Source organism: Carettochelys insculpta, chromosome 3 (assembly GCF_033958435.1).
Source record: "Carettochelys insculpta isolate YL-2023 chromosome 3, ASM3395843v1, whole genome shotgun sequence".
Classification (NCBI taxonomy): Eukaryota; Metazoa; Chordata; order Testudines; family Carettochelyidae; genus Carettochelys; species Carettochelys insculpta.
Genome location: NC_134139.1, coordinates 114,428,294 through 114,442,141, shown reverse-complemented (window position 1 = coordinate 114,442,141; position 13,848 = coordinate 114,428,294). Strand labels below are relative to the sequence as shown.

The following is a 13,848-nucleotide window of genomic DNA, read 5'->3' as shown; positions in this document are numbered from 1 at the left end:
AACACAGACATAAAAACGCTCCTGATCCACAAACCAGTCAGCTTACATTTTAATGGAGTGGGCCGTTCTGTTAATGACAAGAGTTTGCGTCTTACTGAAGAGGAATTGTCACACTACTTTGGAAAGAGAGGCTGCTGAACTCTCTTTTATATTCAAATTCAACACATTAACACATGGTTTGAACCGGGATGGGAATTTTCTGGGTCATTATAGGGGTTCTTGTGCATACTTGGCTTAACTTAATTCTTGACAACCCACCTCCCACCCCTCTACTCTCTGATTTGCTCACCTTGATATTTTTTTTCTGATTTGTCAACCTTGATTACTATTTTTGGTTCTCTGTGTCTTAAATATTGAGTCTGTTCTGGTATGGCTATAGTCTGAAGAAGTGGGTCTGTCCCATGAAAGCTCATCCTCTAATAAACTATTTTCTTAGTCTTTAAAGTGCTACTTGACTGCTTTTTTGTTTTCATAGTATCTAGACCAGCACAGCTTTCTCTCTGTTACTTACAAGCATTGAGAATGGCAAGAACCAAGGCACAACACAACGCTCACCACTGCACCGATGATTATTGGCTGCATTTATGCAGAAGCACCCACTGCTGATGCCGGAATCATTAAAAAATGTATAATGGAATCAATAAGCCCTTGAGTCCAACTTCAGATAGGTCTCAGCAATTGAAGTCTTTTCTCACATAAGGAAAGAGAGTTTTGAATGAGTAAGGACTACACTACAAGCACTAAGTACTTACAGTGAAATAAAACAGGCTGTTTTTTTATTCATGATATATTCAATGTTTTGTGGAAAAAAATACGACAAATCTCCCTCATCCTAAACTGGAAAAAGTTTTTGTTTATTTGATGCAAAAAATTAGACCCCTCAAAGTCCCTTGCAGTCCATGTTTTTGTTATTCTAGTCCCCGTTTTTGCAAATAAGAGAACTGTGTGGGAGTGAGAAGTGGGTCACTTATGAAACATATTCTACTAAAGAGAAGTAGCTTTGGTTAGAGGGAATGGTGGCATGATATTCAGAAAAAACAAAAACAGAGACCATGAGAGGAAAACATCATTCGTTATTTTTGTTACTAGAGCCTTGAAGTATGAACCAAATTACTTCATCAAGTGGTTTCTCTAATTACATTAAACAATTTAACAAAGCACAGAAATTCATTGCCTTATAGAAATTAAAAGCATTACAAATGGCTAATGAGTAAGCAATTACGAATATGAGGGACCCTGTGACAATTTCACTGGTTTCTTACTGTTCACTTTCCATTTATTATGAAAGCCAATACGATATTTTAATTAAACAATCAAAACTGAAACACATAGAGAAAACAATTACATGTTTAAATGAATGGCTGTTTTGTGGTACTGATTTGATACCCAGTGGAGGAACGTTGGGGGAGTTTTGCCTCTGTGTTGCTGGTTTACCTACCAAACAATTTGGGCTTTTTCCAATATCTCCGGGAAAATACACAATGACAGGCTGATCACAGGAAGCATTCTAGGAGGTGGACACTTGAAGTGGTTTAGAATCCTCTTTGAGCAGCCTGAACTTTACCACCTGCTTTTGCATACACCTGTCAGTGTGTGCACATTAAATATAAAAGATGGCTTTATGACTGTCAATTAAATTTGATCTCAAATCCCCTAAGCTAAATGTTAAGTATTTGTACAGTAGCAGAAATGTTGTTCCTTCAAGTCAGCATAGAGCAGATATATAAACACTGGCTTCTCAATTTAAAAACAAAATGGAATTGTTTAACCATGTGACACATGAGTTCACCTTTTTTGTAAAAAGCAAAAGTGAACTTCTTAGCGCATTCTCCTCCTTCCTTTTTACTGCTCATAAAAACTACCTCAGCCTGGCCTTCAGGAAACGATAAACATGTTTTTATCGGGTCGGGGCTGGGGCAACATCATATACATCAGCCAGAAAGGTCAGAAGTTTTCCAAATCAGTTCACCCATCCACTCTAAAATGACATTTTGCAGCATTATAGTGTTGTACCAGAGACAGCAGCAGAAAAAGGTATCCCTCATGAAGCTGCTGCTTCCACATCTCATTTTCTGTCTCAGCAACACAACAAATGAGACACAGGCAGTACCTCAATGTGCATCCTGAAAATATACTGACTCCTCATAACATTCTGTATGATGATTAATGCTGGAAATCTCCCTATCTGCTCTTTCAATATCATCTTGCCAAATATTGTACTGTAAGTTCACATACTCCAGCTAGTAGATAATTTAAAGTATTTAATTAAATTATTTAATTAAAAATTGCTATTACTATTGATATTTGGACTGGCATAGTGATCTACTAGTGGCAATGCTGAGACATAGAGTATGAAAGCTCAGATGATATGTTCACATTCAGTTACTCTTTCTCTCTCCTTCAAACATCTTGTTCTGAACCATTGCAGAAGTTGTGTGTTCTCTTCTGAGGGAGAAAACAGCTTGTGTCAGTGTTTGGAACTCATTTTGGTCAATTCCAAGGGAAAAAATAATGGTTTTGGTATGTACTAGACTCATGACACCCTCTGTTCATGGGAAGGTTTGTGTGACGTGAAGATCTGAAGGAAGTAACGGAGGAAAAAGAAATGGAACCAAGAGGACAACTTCAAGCTTTTTTTCATGAAAATAGGAAGAAAAATATGAGTGGGGGGGACCCATAAAAATTAGGATTTGTTGAAGCTTTCTCAAATCTTCAAAGAAGGACCCTATGAGGTGCAATGTTTGTATGTCTATTACTCCTAAAGCAAATTACCAAGTTCCACAATTCTCAGCTAATGCTCTGCTTCATAATTCTGTTGGACCATAAAGCAGCATACAAATTGCACAACAGCTTTCACACCTTGTGTTCTTTTTCAACTCAGCAATTTACAGCTATGGTGGCCTACAAAGATATGTTAGCCTATATTATATATCTTATTCTTGCAGCATAAGGCCATATTATATGTACTGTTTGCTATTTCCCTCTAACTTCCACTGTTTTGTCCCCTTTTAGCAGTAATGCAAGAGGCCTACTGGGATCAGACTCTGTGAAACATTAGCTTAAGCTAGGCAGGCATGGCTGCTTGAACTATACGAAACAGATACAGATAAAGGGGACTATATTTCCCTTCCCAGACTTTAGTTTAGCTAGAAGACAGCATTTTTACTCTGTGTAGTGCCAAGATGTTATGACTTCATCAACTCAACCATCCTGTATGTTGCAAAATGGAGACCAAAGTCACCAAGGGCCGTTATCCATTTTGGAGTTGTTAATGAGGCTGCATTGTGCTATTTTATGCATATTTAAAGGGGAGTATAAGTTCCATTCCCCAATCAGGTATGTGTACCCTCAAAATCTTAGGGTGTAGAAGACTAGTTTTTGGCTTTGAAAAGTTGGACTGAAGTGAAATAGGGAAATCTATAACACAACATGGCCGATGGGTTCTGGGAAGCATTTTTCTCAGTTTTCTCTGTACATTTTTTTCTACCAATACTAGTCTTTCTGTAAAGATTCCTCTGCTCTACCAATATACTGCCTCTCACCACCAATGGAGTAAGGCTGGTCCTTCAATCCCTTGAGTCCATCAGGAGGGAGTGTGAGTATGGTGTGATTTGAAGTATATTTGTACTTGTATACTGTTTTATGTAACTAATCAAGGTGGATTAATCAGTATGTAATCCCCATCTCAGATCGTTGATTATAAACTCCATTATTAAGTGTAATAAAGCCTGTGTTATTACACCATTTGTCATGTTCATGTGATTGCTGCAGGTCCTGGAACCTATCTCTAGATGAGCATGCTTATAGCTCCTCATAGTTGTTGTCCCGGGTGGAGGGCAAACCTAGAGATTATGAGGTCAGATTGGTGAGCTGTTACCCAAAATAATAGTCCTACCCAAATTCCTAACTCCAGTCAACACTGTGAAGACCAAACAACTCTTTAGAGAGCACCACACAGAGAAAAACAACGCCCAAAACACAACGGATAAATAAAACAGCAGTAAGGTTGGTGAGGTAATATCTTTAATTAGATTATCTTGTGTGGGAGAAAGAGTTTTAGTTTACACAGACACCCAAAGGTGGGTGTAAGCCAAAAACTCTTTCACCCACACAAGTTGGTCAAATAAAAAAAGTATTACTTCACACAACCTGTCCCTTTAATATCCTGGGATTCATATGGATACATTAACAGTGAAAATGAAAATTGTCCAGTGAAATACACAGCAAAAGCATAACCATGTCTTGCAAGCTGTACTAGAAAAGGAAGGAAAGGAGGCCAAATCTGGAATATTTGCCATAGGGCTTGATTATATATTTAAAGCGCAACACTCAATGGTTGCCATAGAAGTGTTGAGTTTTACAACTATATAGCTCTTGAGGCTGACAACAAACACTGTGAAAAGTCACCAATAAACAAATGAAGTAATTCAACCATTTTGAAAGAAAAAATAAACCATTTTAATTAAATCCTCTGAAGTATCATGTTCTGGTGGCAAAAAACACAAGTTTTAGCTTTCTTAAGCATTTGTAAGGTTTGTAGTGCCAGCTCTCTTACCATTTTCTAGACTGAGCTGAAGAAATAAACTTTGGAGTTTGAGTAAGGATGGGATGGACAACAAAATACTAGCAGGACAATGATCACTAAATTATACCTTGGCCAGGAATTTAAAAGAGATGATCACTTTTTTAATCGACAAAGCATGGCATAACACAGGTCAATCAGCAAAGCCTGAAGGCAGATTTACCAGTGTGCATGCATAGATACTCATATACATGTAACTCCTAGTTATGCTATATTTGAGATTACAAGCAGTAAGTGCTTCAAAAGGGGCTGTCAGTTTAATTAGGACAAAGACAATATTCTTTGCAAACAGCAGCTTTGTTTAAAGAGCAAAGGAGGTGTTCAATGGGATATTATTAATTCTAACAAAACTGTTGGCTGGAAACTGCAAAAACCAACTAATTACTCTTTACTAAAGCTGTACTGCTGCTGGTGCTAAGTGGAGATGAAAGAAAGTGATATGTGAATCCAGCTCATCCAATAAGCTTAAGAGCCAGATCCACCAGTGACACACAGAAGTTCTGGGATGCACTCTTGGAAGATTCTGGTTATAAAGCTGCCTTAGCCAATCATGGTGGGATTACCCTGGTATTGTCCCAGTAGGGAAAAACTCTTGAATTACATCCTCCTGCTATGGGCATAAGCAGTGTGGCCACAGGCGAGGCGACATGGACAGGATGCTCCTATACATCATCAAGCCACAGATCCATTGGACCCTCAGTGGCTGCTGTAATTTACAGAAGCTCTCATGCTGTGCTAAACTGGTTCTCAGAGCCAACCTGGTACTTTATGGCATGAGGATCAGGGAGCCTTAATGGAGGTTTACAGGCCCTGTGCTCCCTGGTTCCCACAGAGCTCACCTTGTCCAGCTAAAAAGAGGGCTAGGATCTGGCCCAAGACATCTAACTACTGATTGCACCCACAAACTTGTTAACTAAAATCTAAATTATACCACGAGTGCCTCTAGTTGATTGAGGGAGCAAATTGAAAGCTTGATTTGAGACTACTTTCATAATGTATTTATAGCTATTCTAACTTTTTAAAAATATAATAGTTATTTATAAGGAACATCGTATTGCTGTGAACCATAGAAAGCAATGTAAACTGAGAGCAAATACATATTTCACTCCTACAGAACTTATGTCACCACAGACAGGGGAACCCCTACTTGATTAGAAACCATAATGCTGAACATGATGTGGTACCTAAAATATCATGCTGGGGTCTAAAAAAAATTCTATATCTTGATAACTAGCTCTGGAAGATTTTCATATGAAGATTAACTCAAAGGATGTATGATTCTGATATGTAGAGAAAAGCAATGTTTTTCATCCTCCTATCTCTTATAATCAGTCACACAACTACTGTGCGTAATTAGACACTTCTGCTGTTAGATAGGAAATCATGCACATCATAATAACACAACACCTAATTGATGAAAACAGATGATTTTCAACAAGGTGTAACCCACATGCCAATTACCAGAGTACACAGTCGGAAACAGAGCTACAGCATGATTACCAAAATCAAATTTGCAAAACGATTTTTCAAGAGTGTAAAAAACCTGCCACCAGACCTATTTCATTTGTGATAACTGAATAAAACACTGGTCAAATCTTCACAGAATTATTTTCCCCATAAAACAGGAGCATATTTAGGTCTCAAGTCAGTGAGAGTCTTTACATTAACTCTAGCAGTCTTTGGGTTGGGCCCTAACTAGGCAGTAATATTGATTTAATTTGTATTCATTTCCCACAAGAAGAGCTATAGTTATTTGATAAAACAACCAGTGCATTGTGCATGTAATTTAGAAATATTGATATGACAGGTCTCAGGATACTGATTTCTAGGACCAGCAAGACCTGTTTATGTTTTATATTAACATCATATTTTCTGAAGAGCTATAAGATCCTTAATGATTAAATATGTTTGCAACTAGAAAATCAAACAGTAAATATCCCATCAGGGTAAGAGACATCGGCTAAATGGAAGGTAATAGGTATATCACTGACCAATGAAAAACAAAGCCCTACATATTTAACTTCATAATGCAGGTGAATTACACCTCCCAGAATAACACCATTTCTTTTTGATGGTATAGGTAAGTATAAAAAAACAGTGCTGGAATTATGCCAGGGTAAGAGATGGTAGTTACAAAAAGGACTCTCAGTCCTTAAAAGGAAAGGTCAGACTTAATGAAAATGCCCTCCCCATCCTTGGTTCCCAATCTAGAATTCCAACTGTAGGAATAGTAGGATAAATCCTGTAAAGTTTAATTTGAATCAAGTAAAAATATTCTATACTACACTGCACTGTTAGTGGAACAGAGCAGGTTCCCTTGACTTGGGTCCCAGGGTGCATCTGAAATGAGGTCAATGGGTTCAACTTCCACTAATTGGCACTTTGGAAACAAAAGATCAGCCCTGCCTCACTGTGTGTAGGTAATTTTTTATGCGTTTTTATAGATATGAGATCTATGGTAAGAAATTTTTCAGAATGACATTCTGGCCTCTAAACAAACTATGTTATTAGAAGAGGTGGAACAAAACCCTGGAAGAGTTAAATTTCAGGGGTGGCAAAGGGACTGGAATTCACCTAAGGCAAAGTATTCTGTGGCATTGGTTTATGCGCCTAGGAAAGTGTTGGAGGAGAACATTTTATATAGTGTCTTCTCCAGCAATGTCACAATACATACCTACTTTTCTTTCCTTCTATTTAACAATAGGATTTAAGATTAATCAACCAAACAAAGGGATAAGAACAAACTGTGTAATTAAAATCATGAAGACATTTGTTATCGCTGAGAATCATTTTGTAGCAAAATCATTCAACTCTAGAGATATTTTAAAATAGTTACTTTGACTTTTATCTTCTGATCTCTCAGAAATTCTGCACATTTATTAAATACATGCAGCCAATCAGTTTTGTTTCTGAGAAATATTTTGACCTAGATATAGAGAGGGAAAATTAATTCACTGTCCAATAGGCATAAATAACACAACTATTCACATTTTTTCTGCAAAGTTAAGCAAATCAGAATCTCATTACCGGATCTAAACTTGTATGTTAAATAAGTCTATTCAGGTTCTCTGTGCAGCATTAAATCTGTGACTTGCACATAATGTTTGGTGATAAAACTGATCAGTTTATCTCTACAGTTATATGAAATGTAGCTGTTTCCATGAATTTGGTGCCATATGTTTGCAAGAAACTCTTCTGCTAAATGACCTCTACTTCAGATGTTCAACCATTCACTTAGATTCACTCACATTTTATATCCATTTCACATTCACTTTGCAATGGTGAAAATGACTACAGAAGATTCAGGACTACAGGGCCATATGCTTTCAACACAGGCCCCCAGTGCTGATAAATATTAATTGCCTGATGTCATCCTTGTGATTTATCTTTAATTAAACACAGTGGAGCAGGGTCTAACCTCATGCTTTACAGAGTCTAACCTTGTACTTTCACAGCAGTTATACTGTGTAAGTACTGCAAAATAATATGAATAAACTAATAATTAAAGGAAGTAACTAATAGGTACTTTCAACATTAGAGGATTTACAAGTAAGATGTAAGCGTTAGTACAGAATAGCAGACTCTGAGCTTGTGTATCGGAGTACAGTAAGTCTTCCGTTGACTTTCCCTATGCTATGCTAAAACCCTATGTTAAAATTCCAGGTGGTCAGTACTGAGCTGTGTGGGCAGACTGGTCCATGATATAAAGATATAAAGCACAGTGGGGGTACTATGGTGGGACAGAACGAACTTTAGCGCTAGGGATACCAAATGTCCTTAAGAGAACCCTAGGAACAACCAAGGTGAGGCTTTGGTTGATGCTGTGCATTTGTGTTACCAGAAGATCCAAGTGAACATTTTTAGCTGATTTTTTGGGGGGCTGAAAAATGTTGATTAGCTTGATGCAAATGTTCTGTGAATTTGTCAATTTCAGATAATTATTTGGGGGCAAGGCAAAAAAGGAGAAAATGAGAAATATCTGGCAATCTTCTGGACATTATCATAATGAAATATTTCATTTTTTTTTCTGTCACAAGGGGATCCAGGAGCTTTTCTCAAGACAAGGAAAACGACGACTTTCTGCTGAGTAGCACCAGGATAAGGGCACTCACCTCAGAAGTAGGACTTGAAGACAAGTTGTCAGTGTGCCAGATGAGTGCCATAACCACAAGACAATCATCTGTTCTACAGAGAGTCACACTGAATCTCTCCTATTGAAGCAAAATACTTGAAAAGTCATTGGGCTAGAGAAATGGAGTGGGAATGACTCATAGATATGGTAGCCCTCCCCAGGAAAGACGCTTATGTTTAAGTCTTGGCTTCAATAATTAAAGATTTACATGCAGCGTAACATCATTAGCATAACAGAGCCTGGCCTTAGACTAGCCAATAGCCCAGTGGTTAGGGCACTCACATGGAGATGGATAGATTCTGTGGAGCTTCTTACCTGGCTCTCATTGCAGTTAGAACAAATGGCACACTGAGCCTGCACAATTCTGCAGTAACCATACTGAAGTTTTTTAGCATAGCCTCCAGTGAGTCAACAGAAGAGCTCTGGATTTCTGTACAGGTACCCAGGGTACATCCACACTGCAGCTGAAAACCTGTGGCTAGCTGGCTGGCTTGGACTCAGGCTAAGGCTCTATTTAACTGTATTTTAGATGTTGAGGTTGGAATGGACTTTTCACTGCAGTATAGACACATCCCATTAGAGTCTGCTATTCCATAATAGCTTTTAACCTAGGTATCAGAGGGAAGTGCTTTAATCATTGGGCTATTTATGAACCTAGCCTTTCATTCCTTTTTTTTAAAAAGTCAAAATACCTAAAACAAAGCATTTCACATCAGATTCAACAAAGCACTTCCCCACATACTTTTTTTCAGTTCACCAAACCATTCAGCACTTCCCCACAGCATCAGTTTCAGTTGAAATCAAACCAGGTCTCTAACCCCCACCCCCTTTTAGGAACTGATTCTTTTTGTTCTTGTTCACTGAGGCTAAGTCTACACTATGAGATAAATTCAAATTTATTAGTATCGATTTTTGTCATTCTGGAATTTTTGAATTTGAATTTGACTATCCTAAGCTCCCTAGGTGCTCTTCACAAAGTCGACTTGTTGCCACAGTCAATCAGCAAACATTGACTGTTGCAGCAGTGCACTGTGGGAACCTATCCCACAGTTCCCTCATCCTCATAGCATTCTAGGTATGCTCACTGGTATTTGACACCATCTTCCCACACTGAATTGCACATCTTTCCTCATTCCCCTCCCATGCCAAGAAAATGCCCACTTTTCTGGGTATAAGGAAGGAGATGAAGTGCATCAACAAAGATCACCTAATACACACAAATGTCTTTCTTCCAAAACTACATTGCTTTTAAAAATTGTAGCTGTAACTGAATTAAGAAAGATTTTATAAAAGCTAGTGAGTGTGTTTTCTCAACTGGCCCTCCATCGACTATCCCCCCTCCCTTGATTACATCTGATCCCTGAAAATAACACAGGGACAATGAAAAGCATGAAGAAAGAGTTGATATTCAAGTTTTTGAAAAAAGAGAGAGTTGCTGTGGGAAGGGATTTGGGGTTCCCATTTTACTATACCACTTCTGTGCACAGTCTGTATTCTTAACTGGCCCTCCAGCCACTCTGCCCTGAGTGAAAGAGTCCAAATTTAGAAGAATGAGGATAAAATAGGCTAGGAATAAAGATTTTTGGCTTCCCTCTTCACTATGCTTTTTTGGCTGTGGGGTGCAGGATCATGTCTTGAGGGCCTCTTGAACCATTCCCTCCTGGGCGGCAGCCAGGTCCTGCAGGGTAGACTTACCCCTGGCAAGAGCTAGCCCCTGGGTCCTTGTTGGGGCAGAGGGGTGTGGAGGGGTTTCAGAGGGAGGCCAGTTGAGGTAGTCTCCCTGGATGGCTGCAGGTCCCTGAAAATCTTAGCCACTGGGAGATACTTCCCCCTCAGTGGCAGCAACACCCTGAAAATCTTAGCTGCTGTAGGAGACTTCCCCCCGGTATCAAAAAGGCCCCAACATATTTTTGTTGGGGAGCCAGTTGAAGCAGTTCCCATGGACAGCAGCAAGGCCCTGAAACACTTTCCTGCCCTTGGAGCCCTAACTGCATGCAAGCCAGGACATGGTGCTGTCTGGCAGGATGGTCAGCACCAAATGATGGGCATGTCTTTCTATTGGGTTGGCGGCTAGCCACGTGATGTGGCTGAGTGTGGGAAAGACCATGACTGCGTGGCACCTGCGGAGGAGGGAGGGGAGGCATGTACAAATGTAAACCACTGAGAAGTTTCTTGGCGTCTTATACGAGCACAACCCCCACAACAGCCTTGTTGCCATGTGGTGCGGCGGGGCAGCAGCTGATGCCAGGAAGTGCAGGAAAATATACCAAGTGCTCAGCTAGAAGAGGTAAAGACAGAACCATGAACTCAGTGCAGGGGCTATTTACAGTGGGTAGATGAACTCACAGCACTAATAGCAAAGAAAGACAGACGCTTGTTAGCTTCTCTTACAAACATGACCCCACAGCCACAGGCTTCCTAGTCCCAATTTGAAATTCACAGTCTTCCTGTTACCTAATTCCTGTGCACCTGGACAGCTGTGGCCAGAGCGGAGCACTAAGGGGCATTGTGGGTTACATACAGAATACCTCCGGAGGCTAATAAATTCGACTTTAAGATGTGGCACTCCACACTGGCCTTTACTGAAACTTTTAAATTTGAACTTGATGCTACACCCAGCTGGTTCCGGCGATATTATCATATCAATAGTAGAGCTCCCTAAATTAAACTAACGATATTTACAGTGAAGACAAACTCATTGTAATATTGGGCTAACTGCCTTAAATTTGAATGTATCTCTTAGTGAAGACATAGCCCGGCAGTTATTTGCGCAGCTCTAGTTACCTATAAAGTTAACACCCAGAAAGGAGGTTTGTTTGGACAAGAACTCAGTATATGCACGCTCTTGGAAAGGATGTTTCAGGGACCCAGTCTGTTCACAAGGTACAATGTCCTCTGTTTTTAAACTAAAATTCCATAGGCTGCATGAGGATTTACATGTTTCAAAAGGGCCAAACAGGTACCACATATTGAGATATTTAGATTGCAGTTTATAATAGATTATGATGATATTGTAGAGGTGGGATATTAATTTCTTTATAATTAAACCAGACATGCACCTTTTCTTTTTAATCTTTGGCATGTGTGTTTATTTTAGGTCTAATCCAAGACTCACTGAAGAGAGGGACTTTCTAGTGGCTTCAATGGGTTTGAAGCTGGCCCTACATTTTTAATTTTAGCTACATATCTTACAGAAATTCTTAGTTTCTCAATATAGTTTCAAAGCATTTAAGCTCAGAAAAATGGAATTACTAAACACAAAGGCTACATCTACACAGGCAACCTCTGTTGACGAAAGTTACTGTCAACAGAGAAGCCTTGGCTGTACTTTTGTCAACAGATTGCATCGACACATAAAAGTAGGTCGAAAGAGCAATCCACTCTATTGACAGAGAGTAGCCATACTGCCTTGCACACTTTTGATAGAATGGCTGACCAGAAGCTCTGCAAACAGGGCTGCCTAGGGAGCTGGAAGCCCTCTTTGTTGACAGAACTGTCCATACTGGTGCTCTGTTGACGAAACACTGTGGACAGAGGCGCTGTTCCTGACTGGGACCAGGGATAATGCTGCCGACTGAACAGCTGAGTTTTGTCAACAAACTCTTGACAGAGCACTCTAGCCGTGTAGACACTCCCCAAGTTTTGCTGACAAAAGGGCTGTTCTGTTGACAGAAGCTGCCCATGTAGATGCAGCCAAAGAGCATTGACATGCTTCTGGCAGCCAGAGCTCAGATGAAGTACAAAATATTAAAACAGTGAAAGATTCAGTTGGATATGTTACATGGGCAGTACAGAGCTGAAGTATCAAACCATGACATATCTCATAACAGAGGTGGAAAAAGTACCCAACAACTTACTTGAGTAAAAATACACCTGTGTGGGGGTGCGGCAGATCACAGGCTGCAGCGGACAGGTTCCTGAGGGAGGGAGAACATTCTGGGCATTGGAGGAACCCCTTTTCATTCTCCCTGTAAGTTCACAGAGGGCACAGTCCAGCAGGTGACATAGGCAGCTGGGGCTCATCAAAAGTCAGCCAGCATCAGACTGTAATTAAAGCACCCTGGACCAATAAAAGCCTCCAGGCTTTTGATAAAAGGCTTTCCCGAGGCAGCAGGGAGGGAGGGGCATGGCGCTCAGAGAGGAGGAGGCTGAAGATGAGGGGACCAGACCAGACCAGACCAAACCACAGCACAGCATAGCCAGCAGCACGGTACAGGGGGAAAAGACTCCACATGGTACTGGTGGGTGAAGAGGCCCAGGGAAAGGGAGTTGTCATGGGGAATGGGTGAAAAGTTCCACTGGTTTCCTCCTTCCCTAGAGTCCCTGGAACAGAGTCCAGGGCAGTGGGTGGGACTGGACTCCTCCCACCACTCTCCTTGGTAAGGCTGGCCAAATGGGGTAGGGCTGGAGCAGCTCCCGGATGGTGGGGAAGGAACCTGCTCTACCCCAAATTCAGACTGGCCTGTGATGAAGATAGCTCCATAAAGGGAGACTCTTGCCTTTGGGAAGTCCCAGGGTAATGAATGGGGACTCTCTGAGTCTCTGAGGCCCACAAGGAACTGCCCAGATCCGTCACAGGGGGATGAACTTAAGTACAAGTCACCAGTGTCCCTCTGAAAAACTACTTGAGTAAAAGTACACACATGCACACAAACACACACACACATTCCATCTTTATTGTACTCAAGTACCCAGAAACGTAAGCAGCTGAACTTTCACTCAAGTAACTTTTTGGGTACTCTGCCTCATAGCATGGGCTTATTCTGTTAGTTTCTAGGAAACTGGTGTGGTCTCTCAGGCTGCATCTACACTAGCAAGTTCTTTCAAAAGATTTTGTGAAAGAAGGGGGCTCTTTCAAAAGATCCTGCAGAGCATTTACACCAAAAAGTGTTTGTTCAAAAGTAAATCAAAAGAATGTGGCAGCCCTTTGGAAAGTACTCTTCCACTCCCGTTTCAGGGAGAGCGCCCGCTTTGGAAAGCTTCTTTCCAAAGAAGAGCTCTTCCGGAAGGGCTTCTTTCAAAAGATCTCCATAGGGTAGACATAGCCTCGAGGTCTGAGAAGCGAAGAATAATGATAGTGATTTAATCATGAATTTTGTTGAGAAAAGAAAATAGTGAATCTTTAACATAAGCT

At 40.4% G+C, this 13,848-nt stretch overlaps 1 protein-coding gene across 15 annotated transcripts in view; it reads right to left on the bottom strand.

The window, feature by feature from the left end:
• TRDN (triadin) overlaps positions 1–13,848 on the bottom strand; it is a 351,197-nt gene that overhangs the window by 15,591 nt on the left and 321,758 nt on the right. The window lies entirely within an intron of this gene.